This window comes from Polypterus senegalus, chromosome 1 (genome assembly GCF_016835505.1).
Source record: "Polypterus senegalus isolate Bchr_013 chromosome 1, ASM1683550v1, whole genome shotgun sequence".
Taxonomy (NCBI): domain Eukaryota; kingdom Metazoa; phylum Chordata; class Cladistia; order Polypteriformes; family Polypteridae; genus Polypterus; species Polypterus senegalus.
In genome coordinates this window covers 307,169,370-307,193,220 of record NC_053154.1, presented here as the reverse complement: position 1 = coordinate 307,193,220, position 23,851 = coordinate 307,169,370, and the positions used below count along the sequence as shown (strand labels likewise).

The 23,851-nt window shown below is 40.9% G+C and overlaps 1 long non-coding RNA gene across 1 annotated transcript; it reads right to left on the bottom strand.

Annotated features, from left to right (window-relative positions):
* Positions 1–368: 368 nt before the first annotated feature.
* LOC120519462 lies at positions 369–8,394 on the bottom strand. The gene is made up of 2 exons (XR_005631531.1): positions 8,155–8,394; positions 369–642 (listed from the first exon to the last, which is right to left on the bottom strand). It is a non-coding gene; the product is annotated as an uncharacterized LOC120519462 (long non-coding RNA).
* Positions 8,395–23,851: the final 15,457 nt, after the last annotated feature.

The following is a 23,851-nucleotide window of genomic DNA, read 5'->3' as shown; positions in this document are numbered from 1 at the left end:
TTCACGTAAACCGAGGCACAAATTAAAATTGACACAACGCCATGTCACTTTATTTCAGTAGTGCAGGGGTACTCAGCTAAGGTCATGAAGGTTTTTTACTTTAAACAATTTTTTAATTTGAACCCATTTATTTATTACTAAAGCAGTAAGGATATTTTGGCTTAGTTTTAGTGAACTCATTTCTTTCAATTCCAAACCCTTAATTGTCTCTTTTAGTTTGAAACAGCTGCATTAAGGGTTTTTAATTGTTGCCTGTTTTCTTAATAAACCATCAGTTAATAATGAGGTGCAAATGACAAAGGAACCACCAGCTCTCCAGCTAACCTACTCCCATTTAAACCAGTGGAATAACAGTCTCAAAAAGAAAAGACTTTTGGGATGCCAACCAGGTCATCCCTTTTATTTGTCACCAGATGAAACAAAAAGAACAAAAAAATTAAAGAGAAATGTGTGGCTTTGTGCTAATCCTCAAAACTGAGGTTTCTCGTCAACTGAATGGCAACCTTTCAAAATAGACGGTGCTCCATTCTGCAGCTTGAATTGGCCTTAAAAGACATCTTCTCTTGGGATGCCCAGCTTTTATGGAGGTCAGACCGGAAGGGGCAGGGCTATGTGCCCTTATTGGACATTTTTTTTTTGGCACTGTGAGGGAAGAAGACAAAGAAGACAAAGTTAGTGGTAGACCCCCCCCCACACACCACCAATCTCAGTGGGTTACTGCATACCTGAACCAAGCCTGTGAAGGAGTCCACCGGCCCACATGACAGTGTGTATAGGCCTCATGAAGTATCCATGTTAGTACAGTATTTAGAAATAAATGAAAGAGAAGGGAAGGACCACGAGATACAAATCTGCTCCGGACCACAAAACTTTTAGATAATGTTCTCAGAAAATGCAATGTGATAAAGATTTGTCTTAGAAAAATGAAAGCTCTTAACAAGCCACATAATGAAACACCAACTTTCAATCTCTGTTAGGCCTGGTTTCTAATTTTGAAACTGGTTGGAATGAAAACCTTCAGTCACTGCGGACCACCAGGACAGGAGATGCATACCCATGCTCTAATCTCACGGTCACAAATTGAGGCCCCCTTTAGTCCAAGGTGAAACGTCTCCATCTTATAAACACTGAAAAGCCTGAATACGTTTCAATGATTTGAATATAGGTACCTTCAGAACTTATTCAGACCTTTTACTTTTTCACATTTTGTTACACTGCAGCTTTAAGATAAAATCGTTTCATCATCAAGCAACACTCAATACACCGGAATGAATAAAGCAAAATCAGGATTCTAAAAGTTTTTGGTAATGTATTAAAACTAGGGGGCTTGCCCCCTGCTTGCTCCGCTCGCCAACCCCCAGGCGGGCACTATATGCTAGCCTATCTGCGGTTTTGACACTCGCATATGGGGATATGGATCTACAATTTAAACTGATTGTTATTTTCAATGGAATTGTTACATATGCATAATAGAACTATTTTACATAAGAGCGAGTAATTAACCATATTTTTTTTGTTCTGCATTTCTCCTTACACAATTTCTTGTATTAGGAATTTGCTAGTTTTCACATACCCCTTGGGGTCAGAGTGCAGGGTCAGCCATTGTACAGCGCCCCTGGAGCAATTACAGGTTAAGGGTCTTGCTCAAGGGCCCAGCAGAGTTGATCTCTTTTGGCAGTGATGAGGATTCGAACTGGCAACCTTCAGGATACCAGCGCAGATCCTTAGCCTTAGAGATATGAAAGGTGCTATACAGATAGATAGATAGATAGATAGATAGATAGATAGATAGATAGATAGATAGATAGATAGATAGAAAGGCACTATATAATAGATAGATAGATAGATAGATAGATAGATAGATAGATAGATAGATAGATAGATAGATAGATAGATAGATAGATAGATAGATAGGACACTATACTGTATAATAGATAGATAGATAGATAGATAGATAGATAGATAGATAGATAGATAGATAGATAGATAGATGCAAGTAAGAACTGGATTGTGCCTTGTACATTGTGTACTTGGTACATAATACAATAAATTTGAACTTGAACAAAAAAGTATCACGCCAATATAAATGCAAGCAAACCCCTTTCTGTTGTGACACTGAGTCTTCACCAAGTCAAAAAGGGTGCGAGGCCTCCAAAAACAAGCCAGGGAGCAGGCCAGAATCCTAATTGATCTGCCCAGCATAGGCTCACCTGAACCTAAAAGGGCCCCTAATCCTACCTGCTGACTTCATCTTAAGTAGAAATGTACAAAAATATAACAATGGTACCACAAAAGGAGGTATGAACTTAAAAGCTTGGCTTTAACCAGAGAATCTTTTATAATAAAGGATTTATTTAATGAAAAATTGGAAAATAAAAAGAAAATCTCAACAGAGTAAAAAGAGGCACAAGGAATTACCTGAAAAGGCAATCCTAAGCAAACAAAGAGCTCAAAATAATAGCTCAAATAAGAATCCTTAACAAAGCACAAGATGTAATCAGAAAACCAGAAAATGCATCAACAACAATCAATAGCACTGCTCAAAGCCTCCACAATTATCAAGTGATCTCCTGCTCCTGAGCCTTCTCAGCTCACTTATATAGACCGAGGGAGGGCTCTGGAGTGGTGATGTCAAATTGGCCCTGCCTCCTGAGACTCCACCCACAAGGAACAGCAAAACATTTCAAGAGACAGAATATAATTATACACCTTATAGAATATTTACAACAATATCCCACTTAAAAACAACAAACATAACAATAAAATACATAAAGACACGCAACTCCATAGCACTTTCCAGGAAATTAATATATCATCAACAAGCTGGAAGTAAGGCTTACATATGGTGTAATGGCTGCTGGAAGAAGAATCCCGATTTAGAGCTAAATGGCAGATACTAATTTTTAATAAATCTGTAAACTTGGAAACATGGAAAATGCATTGTGATGGCTTATGGGTAGTTTGAACATGCACAGAGCAGTGCTCTACCATTGGTTAGTTGAAGCCAAGGCCAAATGAATATTCTGCGCGAAGCTATCATAAAGGAAAGATGAGTGCAGATGTGCACAGGGCACTGCCTCCCCAGAGTGGTACATAGCAGCACCCCTGAGCTGCAGCGGTGTATTGGGAGTTGGACTTTGGTACATCCCTGTTGGGTTCGGTGGGGGTCGCCACGGGAAGCTGCAGAGCTTTACTTTGGGCTTGCATCACATCTGGGAGTGCTGCCAGATAATGCAGATGAGCCACCTGAAGTGCTCCCAGGTGCAACATAAAAGGAGACTTCTCACTTCATTGGAGTAGCCAGAGTCGGGAGGAAAGGAGACAAAGCTTGCTGGAGGAGGAGTGGAGGCGGAAGAAAGAGAGAGAGAGAGGGAGGGAGAAAAAAGAAAGAAGAAAAGGCATTACTGTGTGCTGTTGACTGTGCTTCATTGTATTGTGCTGATCAGGTGGGAACGACTGAAAAAGCGTTTGCCAATAAATAAAACCTGTGTATTGCTGGACTTGTGCCCAGTGTCTGTCTGTGTCGGGTTTGGGGAGCTGGTGCGCCCCCTGGTGGCCACAGTACCCATTTTTAATTAAATCTACATCACACTAAAGCGTGCAGAAAGTGGAGGGGTCTGAATACTTTCTGACTAAACAATACGATTTTCCGTATGGTTGTGACTTTACTCCCACATAACAAAGACTCCCTAGCAGTTTTAAAGGTGCCTCAAAAATCAGAATCGCGTGTGTGCGTATGTGTGTTGTCATCCTTCACGCGGGATTAGCGCCATCAAGCAGGGCTGCACACTAATTGAAACCCAAGCCCGCGCTCTCCAGTGGTCTGTGAAAGTTCGATGTGCTGTTGACTGATTGGCACTGAAACTAATAAATCTGCAGGTCAACTGACGGAGTTAAGAGTAGACCGGAGTAAACACCCGATAAACACAGTTAACTGTAGATCGGAGTACAGAACAGATAAACGCACAGTTACTGGCACATCTTCCCCAGAATGAGTAAATGACAGGTGAATATTAAGTGCATTCGCCATCAGGCCGTATAACATCTGTATGTGAATGCATTTCAATAGAGCTGTACTCAGAACATATGATTATTTTCTCTAAACTGGTCTTCAGATAAAAACTGAGTTTTATCAACGGCTTTTCCATCTTGTCTTCAAAAGTCATTCAGTCCTCCTCCCTGTACTAGATGATTATCCTTCCTGGTATCGAAACGCAAACCGATAGCATTCGAAATAAGAATGGATGGATTAATGAAGGACAGACTGTTATATCCTACGCTCGAATCTCAAGGCCACTCGTTATCCATATGTCCATCACACGTTTTCCGTAAACCTTCACGGGCTTTCCTCCCACACCTTCAAAGACGGGCTAATTAGCGATTCTGAACTGCTACGAGCGGCGGTGTGCGTGTGAGTGGGCTTGGGCTGGCAATCAGTCTGGTGTCTGGGGCTGTTAGCTTATTGAATTTAAGAGTATGTGTATGTTTGGTAGCTGGAAAATGTTCATTACAGTGGAAATGGGAGAAAACGACAACACAAACTAACAATGCTGGCTGTGCGCACACGAATAATTTGCCGTTTATTTAAATTTCCATCTGTCCATCCATTATCTAATGTCCCAGGAATGAACGATACTCCACAGGGTGAACACACACACACACGGGCCAATTTAGCAGTGCCAATTCATCTAGCCAAATAATTGTAAAGATCATAAAACGAGAATCTAAAGTGGAGAGTACAGTGAACACCGTCTATTAAAATGTAAGAGCCTTAAAGAAAGAACATTTCAAGTAACCTTTTCAAGGTTTTTGGAAGATGTGAAAAATCCCGAGCTTTGCGAATTGATTTTCTCATTTGATTAGTTGGTCTTCAGCAAGTCAAAAGGAAACAGCAAGGAAAGTCCACCAGCGACACCGTGTGGCTTTAATATAAATTAGCGAAGTGCTTTTTAAGGAATATTTTAGTACTAGGCTCAACCGCCTTTTAAGACGACCGACTTTTAAGTTGACCACTTCTTAAGGCAATTCAATATGTAGATCAATTTGATATTTTATACAAACTCATTAATTTGGTTATATTGCATTTGAGCGGTATTACTTTAATACTCGTAGTTTCTGTTATTTTTGTGATGAAACTTAAACTTTTTTTCTATATTGAGGTCGCCCTTTTGAACCCCCCTGATATTTACTATGCGGTGAGGCATTTGTACTCCATCAACATTAATTATTTCCAGAGACATAATTTTGTCTACTTTTCCAGCGCATCGCGCACAAAAGCAAGGGAACGATGGGAGCACCAGAACTCTGCTCACATCATGTCGCTTCGTACTGCAAGCTGCAAGTCATAAGTCTGTGATAAGCGGAATACCGCTACGCTTTCCACTCACGGGATGGAAGGACAATCCTGACCACTTATATATAGTAAGAAAGAAAGAAGAAGATATCGCACAGTCTGGAGTAGAAAATCATCTTTTACCTGGAAAAACGAAACTACAAATCCCATCGTGCATTGCAAAATGGACGGGGCGTGTGTGAAACTCCGTGCTACTCGCACAGTCTGGAGTAGAAAATCATCTATTACCTGCAAAAACGAAACTACAAATCCCATCGCGCATTGCAAAATGGACGGGGCGTGTGTGAAACTCCACGACTGCGTAGTACTCACGGGACGGAAGGACACCCGACCGGTTTTACATAGGACTTAACACTACAAGGTTAAGTAATATACATATATAGAGGAGAATATACAGGGCGATGGTATAGGTTTACAGTTGTGAGTACGCTAAACTGTTTATTCTTGCATTATTATTTATTTATTAATTATTGCATTATGTATTTGTATTATGTGTCTTCTTATCTTCTAATTGTTATTATTATTATTAAAGTGTGCTAGAGTGTAGCAAGTACATTACAAGAATGTTTAAATAAATACACATACAATAAATCTGTGTACTTACGAGATTATACCCAAGTGCAGTGTGCCATTGTGATATAGTTTTGAGTTAATAAAGTTCTATCTATCTATCTAATTAAGCTATAGTAATAATCATAACCGATTTATTTATATATATATATATTACTTTATCTACAGTTTGTATCTATACAGTATGTATATATATATAGATATTACTTTATATACAGTTTGTATAGGATCCTCGCTACGTGGAGTTGCATGTTCTCCCCATGTCTGTCTGGGTTTCCTCCTGGTGCTCTGGTTTCCTCCCTCAGTCCAAAGACATCCGGGTTGGACAATGATTGACTGACTGAAATTTACATATATACAGTATATACAGCATTTTTTTTTTATTGCGTATAGCTATATGCATCATAATGCATTACTCCAATAAATTAAGTCAGGAAAAGATATCATAGGAAATATCAGTTAGGCCAACTTTAAAAAGGCTCGATATATTTGTTATTTTGCTCAAGTCTTGTAATAAAGTTCTTTAAATTTCATGAAATAAAGTAATGAGAGGTTTAACACATAGGAATCTTGGGTCCTTCTCGAAGAAGCACTTAACGGAGTTCCCACTGTAACTAAACATTTAACAAGTTTTATGTAACCAGTCTTCTGTTTCTTTCATTTGTTGCTGAAATATTCTAATTGCGGACCTCAGTTCTAAGATATTTTAGATATCAGTTTAATTCAGTCTACTTGACTGTTTCCATCACCTTAACTATTATATTAATTGCAACCTAAATTCTTTTTAAACCCTTAGTTGTGTTAGTTGTGTTTCAAGCTGTATTCATTCATCCATCCATTTTGTTAATCCACTTTCCAGGTAGGGGTTGAGGAGAAGCTGGAATCTATTTCAGCAACCATTGAGCACAATCCAGGAACAAGACTTGGACAGGGTGAAGATACTCGCACATCAGGGCCCGATTCACCTAACATGCATGTCTTTGGACTGTGGGAGGAAACTGGAGCACATGGAGGAACCCCACATGGACCTCAATCAGCCAGTTTTTTGTGATGTTTTTGTGGAGTCACTATGGTCACTTCACTCTCCATTTACCCCAATGAAGAGCAGTGAGCAGTGATCTGCTTATTATGGGCTGATGGTGTACCATAGAAGGCTTTCTGAACAACATGGAGACACTATATACCAGAGGTCCCTAATTCAGGTCCCGGAGGGCCGTAGTGGCTGCAGGTTTTCATTCTAACCCTTTTCTTAATTAGTGACCTGTTTTTGCTGCTAATTAATTTCTTTTGAATTCATTTTAATTGACGTGATTTTTTTTTTAGATTTGCTCCTCTGAATTGCTTCATTTCTTTCCTTAAAATAAATGAAATGTGAAATGAGTGTGCCAACAGAAGACCAAGTCAGGGGCTTAAACTCCAACCATTTGCTTAATTCGAAGCTGAGTCTTATTGTTAATTAAACTTGTTCTTTAATGAGTTCCATGGCTTGTTGTTGCTCTCTTTGTACAATGGCATACATTTCTGAAATTGTTGATTTTCTCTTTTCTAAGAGCTCTGTTAAAATGTTTCGGGGACCTGAGCAGATCAGCATTCCTAAACCTTCATTTTTCTTTATTTTCAGATATTGAATGATGGACACAGTTTGCTGGTCATGTTTGGGCTCATTTATTGTTTGGCAGCTAATTAAGGAAAAAGAAACAATTAAGGGGTCTGAGTCTTCAAGAGCAAGTCAATTACAATTAATTCAGAAGAAGTTAATTAGCAGCAAAAACAGGTCAGTAATTAAGAAAAGGGTTAGAATGAAAACCTGGAGCCACTGCGGCCCTCCAAGACTGGAGTTGGGGACCCCTGGTATATACCATGGTGGAGTATTTATGAAAAGACTGCAAAGTTCAGAAATGGTTGAACAAGTGATAAGCACCAAGAAGGAGCAGGATGCCCATCTGTGTGCACTACCAATGAATGTGATTAAATGATGAGGATTTCAACCTCTGGTGGTACTCCTTCAGTTCATAAAAAGTGGATCACTGCGCACTGCCCTTCTATGGTGCAAAGGGAGAGCAGCACAGCCATGTTTAGTCCTAGGAAACCTTCAAAAGACACTGACTCAATGAGGTCAAAACTTCAGCACTATGACCACAGACACACCATGTTTCTACATGTCCACAGGGAAAACTGTACAGCTAACCCAAACAAAATGTTCACAAAAGTGCAGATAATTATTGTCTTACCCTCACATGTAGCTCGTCCAGTTCAGAGTTATGCCACTCCCAGAAACTCTGGGCACAACCCAATCTGTCACAGGTCAAGCTCACACCAGACTAGTCTAGGCTCACTCCAGTTCACTTCACACGTCCCACAGACACAGAGGAGAGAAATTCCACATGTAGTGCCCAGCAGGAATTTGAACCCAGGACTATGAAGCAGTTATCTAATTCTTGTGAAATGAGATGAACGCACCAACGGCTTCAGCGGCACGGATAGCACTGGCACAGTGAAAGATTACTGGCAAGAGGAACTGCTTTGTCTGCAGCTGTCGGCTTCAGCTGTTCACTTGGTGAAAAGCTCCTCTGATTTGCAGAAGGGTTTCCTTCCTGTACAGACTTTAGAGGTCATTCAGATTTTGGCTTGCATTCTAGACCAGGGGTCCTCAATCACAGTCCTGGAGGGCCGCAGTGGCTGCAGGTTTTTGTTCTAACCCTGTTACTTAATTAGAAAACAATTCTTGCCAATAATTTAATTTCATGGCTTGTTAGTGCCAGGTAATTCTCATATCCTTAGAAAAGGGAAGAAAATCTAGGATATCATCCAAATGATTTGAAGGATAAAATAGATGAGTAATTCTCAGTCCTTCACTTTTTTCTGTTCACTTTCCTTCCAAGTATTTAATTAAACCCAATAGTGCATGATAAATACACACAGGTGTAAATACTAACAAGCTAAATGGAGAAATGCTGGTCTCCTTTGTCGTTTGCATGTTATTGCTAATTATGAGTAATTAAAAACCAAGACTACAGCTGTTTAAGACTAAAATAAGCAATAAGGGTTCAAAATCTTAACGAGTGAGGCAACTAAAGTGAAGCAGATGTGTTACTTTAGCAATAAGTGACTTTTATTAAGCAATTGGGTTGGAACAAAAACCTGCAGCTACTGTGGCCCTCCAGGACCGTGATTGAGGACCCCTGTTCTAGATCAATGGAGAGTTCTTCTGCCTCTGCCATGACATTCGTATCGATACATCTAAATTGACAATTGTAAGATTAGGGACTACTTTGAGACAAATGGTTCCTCATTAATTCTTTTCATTAGTGTACTTACAGTATGTTTTGGGTAGACTCACAGTGTCGACAGTTGCTTTTAGCCAACCATGCTCACAAGGTGCTGATGGTTAAACCTAAGGCGCTGTGTGAACTTTTGGACAGGATGAATCTGATAGTCATCAAAATCCCACAATGATGAAGTTTTGTATTTGGGCTTCTAGAGGGAGTCAATCAACAGCAGAAATCAGAGATAGTCCACCGGGCAAGGGTCAGTGTTATGACCAACTGTATGCTGAAAAACAGAAGGTAAGGTCGAGGTAAGTTGCAGTTGAGGGAACAAGAATGTCTACAAACAGTAAAGGTTTGAAAAATAGATAATTAAAAGAGAAGATCAATCATTGTATATGTAGAAAGAGTCTCTTTAAAATGAACCCAGAGAATGATTTGGCTCAGAATTCTATACAAACACGGTTAAGCCCGAGTCAGACTCACGGTGACGTGTAATGGTCCACTTTACAGTCTGAATAACACTCAGGACAGTATTCTGCTGCCATCTAGTGGATGAAGTAACATTATGCTCCAAAAACTGGTGGGGCGGAGCCTTCAACCAAAAACACAATGGCAAACAAAAAACCATAAAGCCAGTCTTACAACAAGCTGAAACTGAACCAATGTTTAAATTGAGCAACAGTGATGACGATGTGAGTTTGGTCATCAGACGTTGACACGGACAGTGAAGCTAACACCTGCTCTGTAGATTCCAACCTGCCAGGGTTTAGTGATATTCATGTTTAGTGTCAGCTTCATAGTACTGCTGACAGTCCTGCACATCCTCATTTCCCAATCTAAAGATGTCTGTTGATCACGATATCTGGACTATTTATGATTTGTCGATGAATGTCTAGTGTAGAAAAGAGAAAATGCTGAGCAGTGTCAAATAATTCTCTGTAAACATTTCCTTGATGAAGTCACTGGCAGCCTGTTGCTGCAGACAACATGTAGGTGTTTTTCAGTCTCCTGATACTAAAGGGCATAGTGGGTAATCCAGTCCAGAGATGGTTCTCTTCCAAAAACAAGATTTTTGGTGAAGTTATGAGTGAGTGTCTTTTCACTTACTATGAAATACCCGCATTTCACTAATAATGATGACTATGATGAAGCCAATCACCCATCACTGAAACTATACAAACTGTCGGATGTGTGGCAGGCAATCATCAAAAATATGCAGAAGGTGTTATGTTCTCGAATGTGATGAACGTCTCATGGGTTCCAACAGAAGGTTGTCATGAATACAGGACATCACATCCAAATGGGCACAATTGGGTATTAAGTTCTACACACCGTGCAAAGCAAGTTCTCAGTACTTTACATCGGTGGAAGGACCAAATGGGATGGCAAATGCAGTCAATATGTCGCCACTGCATCATCTGTGATTTCACTGGGGGACCTTTTGCTTGACCAAGGTTACTGAATAATGACAGATAGTTTCCATACCTCACCTGCATTGCTTGAGATTTTACTTTAAAGGTAAACTTCGTTGAACCAAACTGCCATGATATGTCTGGTGACTACGGTTGGGTGAATGCATTAGACTGCAGCGTGGTGCCTTAGCGGTGTGGCAAAAAGGTAAAATGATTGTGAGCAACTGGAAAGACCAGAAAGACGTCTGCAGCAACTGTCAAAGTTCATGTGAGGAGAAGTATGGAAGTCACTGTACCATGCGCTGTAATAGCCTTACAGTAACACAATGGGTGTGTTGATCATGCAGATCAGGTCCTGACATTCTACCCTGTCATGTACAAGCAACAGTAAAAATATTACAAAATGACCATTTCAGTATCTGCTTCAACATTGCCTGTGTGCATTGGTGATGGTTTCAAACAGGTCACACGAACTGCGTGTAGAAAATCTGCATCAGTACAGCAGTGGACATGAGATAGATGTACCTTTCCTATTGTGACTATGTTGACATTTAGGTAATACGTTTCTGTAACATACCTGTAAAGTAACATTTATTTGTTCTTAAGGAAATGCAATGCTTTTGGCTTGTTTTTCCGAGGGTAAACAAAATGCTAAGGAAGTTAATCAGCAATGCAGTGGAGGGTTGCATGTAACATGTGGGCAGGTGACACAAGAGCACCACGAACATCGGTCCAAGAATCCTAGTGGACTGCCATCTACTGGTGCTGTGGGGTATCTTCAATGTGTCTCTTCAGGTTTTGTTAAATGGGGGTCCTAGCAAGATCATCAGATTCTGGGTCGGTAATTGAGTAATTGACCCCATTGCTTGATCCTATGCAAACCACTCCCGTTCTAAACTATAGCAGCAGCTTGAGACCCACCAACGGAGGCCTGCAACACATCCTTTGGTAACCCAGTGGTTGAGAAACACTGCTCCAGCAGACTAAAAACAACTCCCTGTAATGGTTGTGAATGGTGACTGCTCAGGGCAACAGAAGGTCTTGAGAGCTTGTTTAGTTTTGAACCAGACACCCAATCAGAGGTTAGCTCCTCCAATTTCATTTATTTTGGTTATTTGGATTGCCAGCAATGTTGTGATCTTCGTGGAGTCAATGGAGGCTCTGATCGGGGCACTCGAGAGACTGAGCGAGGAGTCTGAGTTTCTGGGCTTGCTAGTGCCCTGGATAAAAACCAACATCCAGGCCTTTAATGACCTCTTTGGCACAGCCATCAGCAGTGTGTCTGTTTGCAGAAAGAGTGTCTCTTACCTTGGCAGCAACATTCATGTCTCTGGTGACCCCTATGAAGTCAGTAGACGAATTGGGAGAGCATGGGGGGTTATGAGGTCACTGGAAAGGGGTGTGTGGTGCTCACGATATCTATGCAAAACAGCAAAGGTCCAAGTCTGTAGAGTCCTGGTGCTTCCTGTCTTGCTATATGGTTGCGAGACATGGACGTTATCAAGTGACCTGAGATGAAGAATGGGCTCCTCAGTCTCTTCAGAGAATCCTTGGGTACCGCTGGTTTCACTTTGTGTCGAATGAGCAGTTGCTCATGGAGTCCCAAATGAGGCACATTACCTGCATTGTGAGGGAACCACAGTTACAACACTACGGCCATGTGGCGCATTTCCCCAAGGGTGATCCGGCTTGCAGGATCCTCATTGTTGAAGACCGGAGCAGCTGGACCAGGCCAAGGGGACACCCACATAACACTTGGCTGTGGCATATAGAGGGTCATTTCCAGAGATTGGGACTGGACCGCGTGTCTGCCTGGGGGGGTTGCCAACTGGAATGCCAAGCTGTTTCGTTGTGTGGTGGGTGTGGAAACACACTGTACCAGTGCATGCTCCCCAACTTAACCTGACCTGACCTATTTGGATTGCTTCAAGCAAAATAGGATAGTTTTGATTCACGTATAGTTTTGCACAAACGTTACTAAAATTCTTTTTAGCTGTCAATTTCAAAATTGAGATATGTGAAACTCACTAATAAGATTTCTTTTGTTGATTTTAAGCATTTTTTCTGGGAATACTATTATCTAAAGCCTCATTCACAGTTCTGTATTTTTTTCTGCAGCTTTATAATGCATGTAATGTGTCACACATCAGTAAAGACAACTTAAAGTATGCCTCTTGTTCACATTACAGTGTGACATCCTGTATATTTTCCACAGAAATTCACACTGAAATGCACCATCATGCACATTACTGCGACTTCTCCACAGGAAAATGTCACTACAATAGAAGTCACCTCACTCCGTCCCTGCTATTAGCTGCCAACCGCCCTTTCCTTATTCTTGATTCCTGCAGAAGTGGTTGAGGACACGCACTGTGGAGCTTCAGGTTCCTTTTCTGTCTCTCATGCCACTTTAGGATTGTGAGCGTCACGATATTCATGGTCATTGGAAAAGTGGAGATCATGCTATCAGAACACGTCTGACGAGTCGAAGAAAATGACAATCTAGCTTTTGTGTTTTTTTTTTCACTAGAGTATTTTATTTAAAGACTAAATGGCAGGCTGACAAATAATAAAGTATCCACAGACAGGAATGATGACCTTGGTATAAATGACATTAATTTTCATAGAGATTGTTTTACAAATTATGTTACAAACAAACACTGTGAATTCAACTTCAGACAAATCAGTTAAATCATCTCTGACAGCTTTTTTTGACCCTGGACACTCTGGACGCTGTCATGGAAAAAATGATAGTACTGAAATTGGTTGCCATCATAAGCAATTCTACCCATCCTCTCCAGAGGACGCTCTCTTGGAGGACCTTTAGAGACAGGCTCCTACCACCATATTTCAATAAGAAGCACCTCAGAAGAGCTTTGCTGCCATTTGGTACTTCAATCAGGGCTGGTCAACCCATTAAATGACTTAAGTGCCCACCTAGGGTTCCATCATCTGAGGGGTACCATTTAGTTAAGGCAAGGGATGAATTTTTTTCTCTCTTTGATATAGTGTAACTGCGTGCTCTTAACCCCAAGGTGGGCACCCCTACCTGCTGCATCATATGACAGACTGTGCGCTGAAAACACCAGTAGGACCCCCACACACACCTTCAATGTTTCAAACAAATAAACAACTTTACTGACTTCATGCTCATAACTTCCAAGGTGAAAAGCCAGGCAATGTACATCTTCATAATGACAAAGTATGGGTGTGTTAAAGAAAATTGAACTGCTTGCAAACTACTTAGGGTTAAAAGCTGACAAAGCTGTTTAGCTATGATGGCAGGTTATTCATACAGGCGTCTGCCATAAGTCAGACCTCAGTATGTGCATCTCGGGAACTGCTGGTCTGACATTGTGGTCAGCAGCACAGGAGCGCCGCAGGGGACTGGACTTTCTCCGGTCCTGTTCAGCCAACATACATCAGACTTCCTGCCACGTGCAAAAGTTTGCTGACGACACTGCTATCGTGGGCTGCATCAGGAGTGGGCAGGAAGGAGTATAGGAAACTAATCAAGCACTTTGTTAAATGGTGTAACTCAAACCACTTACATCTGAACACCAGCAAGACCAAGGAGCTGGTGGTGGATTTTAGGAGGCCCAGGCCCCTCATGGACCCCGTGATCATCAGAGGAGACTGTGTACAGAGGGTGCAGACCTATAAATACCTGGGAGTGCAGCTGGGTGATAAATTGGACTGGACTGCCAATACTGATGCTCTGTGTAAGAAAGGACAGAGCCGACTATACTTCCTTAGAAGGCTGGCGTCCTTCAACATCTCAATAAGATGATGCAGATGTTATACCAGACGGCTGTGGCGAGCGCCCTCTTCTACGCGGTGGTGTGTTGGGGAGGCAGCATAAAGAAGAAGGACGCCTCACATCTGGACAAACTGGTGAGGAAGGCAGGCTCTATTGTAGGCATGAAGCTAGACAGTTTGACATCTGTGGCAGAGCGACGGGCGCTGAGCAGGCTCCTGTCAATCATGGAGAGTCCACGGCATCCACTGAACAGGATCATCTCCATACAGAGGATTAGCTTCAGCGAAAGACTGCTGTCACCGTCCTGTTCCACTGACAGACTGAGGAGACCCCACACTATGCGACTCTTCAGTTCCACCCAGTGGGGTAAACGTTAACATTATACAAATTTATTGTCTGTTATACCTGCATTTTTATTAATCTTTAATTTAATATTTTTTTTTATCAGTTTGCTGCTGCTGGAGTATGTGAATTTCCCCTTAATAAGTTAAGATTAATAAAGTATCTATCTATCTATCTATCTATCTATCTATCTATCTATCTATCTATCTATCTATCTATCTATCTATCTATCTATTATATAGTGCCTTTCCTATCTATCTATCTATCTATCTATCTATCTATCTATCTATCTATCTATCTATCTATCTATCTATCTATCTATCTATCTATCTATCTATCATATAGTGCCTTTCCTATCTATCTATCTATCTATCTATTATATAGTGCATTTTATCTATCTATCTATTATATAGTGCATTTTATCTATCTATCTATCTATCTATCTATCTATCTATCTATCTATCTATCTATCTATCATATAGTGCCTTTCCTATCTATCTATCTATCTATCTATCTATCTATCTATCTATCTATCTATCTATCTATCTATCTATCTATCTATCTATCTATCTATCTATCTATCTATCTATCTACCAGTAAGCTGACCTAGGATAACTTCCTCTTTAGGAACTCGTCTGTTAGACACGGGAGAGATGATCGTTCTTTCTTTAGGGCCCCATCTGACACGTACACAAAAACAGAAACAGTTGGCTGTGAGATGAAATGCTTAGATAAACAATATTTTGCGTATTGATAAGTAAGGGGAAGGGGGGGAGGAAAGAAATTCAAAGCCGATTGAAAAAGGGGAACTTTGGTCTTCTGCCTTGCAACATATGAATCCTATGTATTTACCGATGCCTGAATAAAAACTGATTGATTGAACTATTCCTGTCTTCCTCGGGAGTCACTTCCACAGGCGTGATATTCACAAGTTTAACTATGAGTTCCAAATGTGCTGCAATTTTAACTTCCATTATTTATGCAGTTATTTTTTTTTTTTTTTTGGTACCAGCAGTGAACCTTGCCTAGAGCTCCATATGGACTTTGACCAGAACTAATGCTGTGTTCCATTTGAACTGGGAAATCAAAATTTCTGAGTTCCTAGTCAGAATTTTCAAGTAGGATTTCCTACTCAGAAACTTGCGCCCGGTCTGTCAAGTCCGAGTTTGTCTGACTTCAGATTATGATGTCAATCCTAAATGGCGACCTATATCACTAGCTTTAATGTAAGCTGTAGTATTACAGTATACTGTTTATTAGCACTTCTGTCTAGTTGTGTGTCATTAAATCAGTCGCACACTCAGTACTGTCCAACTTCTTTTTGTGGTCATGTCACTACGGTGTTTAGATGCGCACAATATAATGGAATGTATGGTTCAGTAGTTGTCTGTATTCTGAAAGAGCAAGCACAGCAAACCTTTTCATGGAAGTATCTGTATTACTTTTCCAAACGTTTAACTGGAATGCAGTCAAGTTGGGTGTGATGTCATTCCCGGTGATGACACCTGACTTCTGAGGTAAATGTAATGCAGCGTAACTTCAAAGCTTCCTCCTCACGTCCCTTTTTTCATTCCAGGCAAAAGTTTTAGGAAAAACAGTACAGAGTTCAATTTACTATAGTTATTTTTAGTATACGAGGGTGAGTCGCGCTAAAGTTAAAGAATGTGATTTATTAGAAAATCGAATGTCATTTCTCAATGGAGTCTCCACCCTTCTCAATGCACTTGCACCACCTGCCTGGAAGTGCCAGCAGAATCTAAAGTTTTGTCTCGTCCTTGCAACCACTCGTGCACCGCTTTCTTCACGTCGTCATCTGTCTTGAATCAACGACCACCCAGATGATTTTTTAGCGGTCCTAATAAGTGGAGATCACACAATGCCCAATCTGGTCGACTAAGGAGGATGTGGCAATACCTCAAACTTCAGTTTCTCTAGACAAGCCCTGGTGTTCGTAGCAGTGTGTGTGTCATTGTCACACAGCAAATGGACTCCTTGAGACCGCAGTCCCCGCCGGTTGGATTGAATAGCAGGCTTCACTTTGGTCTCCAGCAAGTCACAGAATCTCGCACTAGCGCCTGTAGTACCCCTCGGCATGGAGTGTTTGGGTGGACGAGTGGATGTGAGGATGAGACAAAACCTTTTATTCTGCTGGAAACCAGGCGGGTGGTGCAAGTGCATTGAGAAGGGTGGAGGCTCCATTGAGAAGTGGCATGATCAGTTTTGTTAAGGTTCGGTTCATTATTTAATAAATCCCATTTTCTAATTTTAGCTGGACTCTGCCTCGTAATATTATTGTATTATATGCTTTTATTCTGTTGTCTTATATTATACTTTGAGTCGACCCCTGTTTATTTATTTTTATGTTTTGCTACAGTATGCAGTTAAAACTCCCCTTGGGAATTTATAAAGTTTATTTATAATCTAATCTAATTTATGCTTTTAATTTTTAAGTTGATTCATTATATTTATAAAGAGTATCAGACAGGTCAAAATATTTGTATGACTGAGGAGGAGGGCATATTTTGGAACAATTTAGGAAGAGACCACTAAACAGTGGAAGCATCGATTCACTAATGTCTAAGAAATCAGTACCCATAAACGAACGATTTAATGAGCTCAAAGCTGAAAACCAAGATGTCCCAAAAAAGCCATGAAAACAGATTGTTAGAGGAGTGGTGGCTCTGAGGCTAAGGATCTCTGAGGCTGAGGCTGGTATCCCGAAAGGTTGACGGTTCGAATCCCCGTCACTGCCAAGAGATCCTGCTCTGCTGGTCCCTTGAGGAAGACCCTTAACCTTCAATTGCTCCAGGTGTGCTGTACAATGGCTGACCCTGCATTCTGACCCCAAGGGGTATGCGAAAACTAGCAAATTCCTAATACAAGAAATTGTATAAGAAGAAATAAAGAACATAAAAAACTAATTTCCTTGAGCTGACAAAAGTCACTCATTTGTTAAAAAAAACCAAAACAATTTAACAGCTCAGCCACCAGGGGGCCACACTTGGCCATAGCTGAAGATACAGCAGAGCGCAGCACTCTTCTCTGTTAGAAATGCACTAGCTGGGCAATCTCGGAAGACGATGGGCCCAGTAGTGGCGCAGGAATAGCACCATCCATTAATCAGGTGTATCAGAAGTACTTTGTAACTAAGTGCATTTCTAGCTGAGTCAGTGAATTTTCTTAAGATATTGGTAGTACACACATTTGTTTTATTTGGCATAAAATTGCCTTAAATTATTCGTTTTGCTCAAAATTTTAATCATTTGAAACACAATATTATATTTTCATATAGCACTGAGAAAATGTTCTAAGTCTGGGTGTAAACCGGATACTAAAATTTCGTAGGCTCTGGCTCTAGTTAAGTCTTCAAAAGGTGATTCGATTTTTCCACGAATTCCAGGTGCTTCATCATGCCATTTCAATACAGAACAATCTGGACATTTAACATGTGTGGACCCTGTAAGAATGTATGAATTAGATTCATAATCAGTCTGTGGATTATAATTAAACCCATCTTTGCAATTTTTGAGCCAAGGCGGGATAAGAATAGGAGCTAAAGCAGCTGGTAAGCAAAATCATATTCCATTTTATTGTAGTCTATAATCAAAAAGAGAAGGTGAAGATCAGACAGGGGTTCATTACACAGAAAAGGCAATTAAACTAAAGGAAATATGGCAAAATCTAAGAGATACAAACAATCATTCTTTTTAGATAGAGGAATGTGTCCTGAGACCCAAGTAGAGAACTACAGTACAATTGTGTCTGTGTAACGATAACACAGAGTTTGGTGTTTTACGTTTAAGACTGAATTATATTTTTTTTATGAGTTGTTCTACGCTGAAGTCTCCTGGAGAATCAACTTGAGCTCATAAGAAGCACAATACCTGAACAAACTTATTGCGCCATCACAAGGCGAAACCCTGGACACACTGGAAGCTGCTGTGGGAAAGAGGATGGAGGCAAAATCGGATGCCATCATGAAAAATCCCTTCCATCTCCTGCAGGAAAGCTGTCTTGAAGCGCTTTTAGCCACAGGCTCATCCGACCCGGGGTTCGTAATCAGCACATGCGCCCAACCTCCTCCTCCTCCTCCTCATTCCACCGCGGTGTGGTAAGAAGCACCTCTGAGGGTCTTTTCTGCCCACTATTGTCAGACAATTCAAAGCTTCCTCCCAATGTACTCTTTAAGCTCATTTTGAAATATCTGCACATTATACATTTATTGTTATTTATCATTTGATTGATTGCTTAGCTGTATTATTGTCCTGTGTTTCTGTATCTTTGTTTTTTATGTTTCTTCTGCTGTATGCATCTGAATTTCCCCAGAGGATTAATAATGTTTGCCTAATCTAATCTAACATCTCTGTACAGCTCACAGATGACACTTTAGATTTAACATCTCACCAGTATATTCCCAAGCAGCATAAAGCTCCCCAACATGCAGCAATGAATGCAGTGAAGATGACATTGTAGTAGTTGTAGTCCTTATAATTTACTAGGGGGCCGTATTGCCAACTCTCCACACAGCTCTGTATTTTGGTTGTTCAGGTACAAGTGGCTTGTTCTGCTGCTGCCTTCCAGTTTCAGATCAGGGATGAATGCAGTGATATTTTGCAGAAAGTAAAAAACAACTCACAGATTGCAGAATTGTAGGCCGATGCAGATGTGTGTGTGTGTGTTTATAACGGTATTACTGCATTCAATTTCGTAGTACATTTCAGTGCACAAACATCTGTGCTGTTTAGATAGATAGATAGATAGATAGATAGATAGATAGATAGATAGATAGATAGATAGATAGATAGATAGATAGATAGATAGATAGATAGATACTTTATTAATCCCAAGGGGAAATTCACATAATCCAGCAGCAGTAAACTGATACAAAGAAACAATATTAAATTAAATAGTAATAAAAATGAAAAGAATTAAAATAAAATTAATGTTCGCATTTACTCCCCCGGGTGGAATTGAAGAGTCGCATAGTGTGGGGGAGGAACGATCTCCTCGGTCTGTCAGTGGAGCAGGACGGTGACAAAAGTCTGTCACTGAAGCTACTCCTCTGCCTGGAGATGACACTGTTAAGTGGATGCAGTGGATTCTTCATGATTGACAGGAGTTTGCTTAATGCCCGTCGCTCTGCCACAGATGTTAAACTGTCCAACTTTAATCCTACAATGGAGCCTGCCTTCTTAACAAGTTTGTCCAGGCGTGAGGCGTCTTTCATCTTTATGCTGCCACCCCAGCACACCACTGCATAGAAGAGGGCACTCGCCACAACCGTCTGGTAGAACATCTGCAGCATCTTACTGCAGATGTTGAAGGATGCCAACCTTCTCAGAAAGTATAGTCTGCTCTGAGCTTTCTTACATAGAGCATCAGTATTGGCAGTCCAGTCCAATTTGTCATCCAGCTGCACTCCCAGATATTTAAAGGTCTGCACCCTCTGCACACAGTCACCTCTGATGATCACAGGGTCCATGAGGGGCCTGGGCCTCCTAAAATCCACCACCAGCTCCTTGGTCTTACTGGTGTTAAGGTGTAAGTGGTTTGAGTCGCACCATTTAACAAAGTCTTTGATTAACTTTCTGTACTTATAAGTTATATATACTTATACTTATAAGTTTCCTCCATCTCCATCACTGAGTGTAGCTGCAGGTGACTAAAGCAGGATCAAACACTCGCCAAAAGAAATCTCTCAGTCCAAAAGTTTGTTTTAAAAGGTTTAGTGAAAACTCAAAGCAAACAGTCCACACAAGAATAAAAAATGGTTGTTACACACAGAGTAAAAGGCAAAAATAATTGGAAGAAATGTCTCTTCTCTAAACTTAGCTTTCCTTGCGAAACTCCAGTTGTTACTAAACTTAAAGAGGCTTTACTTCGCCTTCAGTCCGCTCTAAACGTTTGGCACAGCACATTCAATAGAGTGCATTGCATTAAATACTATTGGACACGTTAAGGCACGGTTTAAAACCGTGTGTCCTCCATGCCTTACTCACAGCAAGTCAGGTTACTAACTGAGGCTAATCTATAGTCAGAGGGGCAAAACATAGTTAGAATACACCAATTCAATTTAGCATGTTAGAAGAATAATAAGACCCTCCCATAGACTATGCACTAATATATAGGCAAACATTTAATATAACTTATATAACTAACAAATGGCTCTTACACTGAGCAAACATTAAATATTGTTTAAGTATTTATTTATACGAGGCCAAGAATGTGTTACATGGTCTACGTTAACCTTTTTTCTTTTTGTTCTTTATTTCACCTTATACAATTTCTTGTATTAGGAATTTGTTGGTTTGCACATACCCCTTGGGGTCAGAGTGCAGGGTCAGCCATTGTACAGCGCCCCAGGAGCAAATACAGGTTAAGGGCCTTGCTCAAGGGCCCAGCAAAGTAGGATCTCTTTTGGCAGTAACAGGGATTTGAACCGGCAACCTTTGGGATATCAGCACAGATCTTTAGCCTCACAGCCACCACTCCGCCCATAGGGGGCAAAGGTACTTGATACAGAAAAGTAAGGAAAACTAACTCCCAATGAAGAGAGTGTTTATTCAAAATATTATGTACTAGCAAAATACCCGTGCTTCGTAGCGGAGAATTAGTGTGTTAAAGAAGTTATGAAAAAGAAAAGGAAACATTTTAACATCAGACTTCCAATATGACTCGGAGTCCTGCCACGTGCAAAAGTTCGCTGATGACACTGCTATTGTGGGCTGCATCAGGAGTGGGCAGGAGGAGGAGTACAGGAAGCTAATCAAAGACTTTGTTAAATGGTGCGACTCAAACCACTTACACCTTAACACCAGCAAGACCAAGGAGCTGGTGGTGGATTTTAGGAGGCCTAGGCCCCTCATGGACCCCATGATCATCAGAGGTGACTGTGTGCAGAGGGTGCAGACCTATAAATATCTGGGAGTGCAGCTGGATGACAAATTGGACTGGACTGCCAATACTGATGCTCTATGTAAGAAAGCTCAGAGCAGACTATACTTTCTGAGAAGGTTGGCATCCTTCAACATCTGCAGTAAGATGCTGCAGATGTTCTACCAGACGGTTGTGGCGAGTGCCCTCTTCTACGCGGTGGGGTGCTGGGGAGGCAGCATAAAGATGAAAGACGCCTCACGCCTGGACAAACTTGTTAAGAAGGCAGGCTCCATTGTAGGATTAAAGTTGGACAGTTTAACATCTGTGGCAGAGGGACGGGCACTAAGCAAACTCCTGTCAATCATGAAGAATCCACTGCATCCACTGAACAGGATCATCTCCAGGAAGAGGAGTAGCTTCAGTGACAGACTGAGGAGATCGTTCCTCCCCCACACTATGCGACTCTTCAATTCCACCCGGGGGAATAAATGCTAACATTAATTTTATTTTTATTATTTTCATTTTTTTCATTTTTTCAGTTTTATTACTATTTAATTTAATATTGTTTCTTTGTATCAGTATACTGCTGCTGGATTATGTGAATTTCCCCTTGGGATTAATAAAGTATCTATCTAAAAATAACGTAATATCCCTGACCATCTCATCTTCGTTGTCAACTATTGTAAAGATAACAGGTTTCATTAATCGAAGTGTTCACTACCCAAATCGGTACTCGTGAATCTAAGATGTTTAACGGGCATTCCCGGTATTAAGTTGTGGATTTGCCTGTGAATATTTAGCGGCAGCGTATCTATGAACGTAATTTAAACTTAAGCTTTACACCTTGCTTTCCTATTGATATGTCTGCAAAGGCATGTTCAGATTCAGAGGGTTGTTCCTCTCTTACTGCATCAATAAACAGCTCGTCTTCCTCTTTATCTGAGACATCACACACTGCATGCACGGGTTTACCTTTCCCAGTCTTGCAAACTTTAGCGAACTGGTTCAATTTACCACATTTTTTACACTGTCTTCCTTTAGCTGGGCATTGACTTTTTCCACCGTGTGCTTTGTTTCCGCAGTAGGTGAACTTATGAATATGCCTGTATGCGTCACTTGCTTCATATTCTATTGCTGCCTTCTCAATTGTGTAATGCGTTTTTTGTTCAGCGCTCTTTGGAGCTCTTGCTTGTTGTCTGCGTACTGCGTTCACAGTCAGTTCACGTGAGCCGCTCGGAGTACATGCCTCGAAGGTTCTCAGCTGTGCTTGTGCTATCTCGTGCGATCTTGCGATGTCCACGGCTTCATTTAATGTTAGCTCAGACCCGGCACTTAAAAGTTTCTCTCGCACTTTTTGCTGAGTTTGTGCCAAACACTAGTCTATCACTGACCATCTCATCTTCGTTTACATAAGCACAGTCCTTCACCCACAAATACTTAGCAGCAGTGTGTCTATTGGATTGCTGCTGACGGACGGCCTTATATGCGCAGGCACTCAATTATGTGGGAGGCGTGATGATGCGGGACGCAACTCTGCCTCACACGGCGACCAAGCTGCAGGCTATGGCCGGTATATATGTACGTAAGTAGGTTCCAGTTATGACCGTTACACATAGAATTTCGAAATGAAACCTGCTTAACTTTTGTAAGTAAGCTGTAAGGAATGAGCCTGCCAAATTTCAGCCTTCTACCTACACAGGAAGTTGGAGAGTTAGGGATGAGTGTGTGTGTGAGTGAGTCAGTCAGTCAGTCAGTCAGTCAGTCAGTCAGTGAGGGCTTTGCCTTTTATTAGTATAGATAAGGAAGTATTTTTGTTTAAATATGCTATTACAGTATATGTTATAAATATGTTATTATGTTGTTATATGTTTATTGTCATGTGCACAGGAAACACATTTCCCTGTACAATGAAATTCTTTCTTTGCTGTCCACACCAAATGACAAAACCAATGTATAAAGATAAATATAAATAATAAGTAGCAGATAGATAATAAGTAACAGAGGCAGCATAAAGTAGAAAAGCAGAATAGAAATATAAAGTGTAATGTGCAGGTAGGTGTGTGATGGACAAGTCAAATACATTTGTGTGAGGGAGATAGAATGAGGTGAGCCATGGTTATAAACTCCAGTCAGTTATTTAGGAATCTAATGGCCTTGGGAAAGAAAGAGTTCTTTAGCCTGGAAGTCCTGCATTTCATGTTTCTATACCTCCTGCCTGAGGGTAGAAGTGTGAACAGTTCGGGTTGGGGGTGGGTGGGATCCCTGAGGA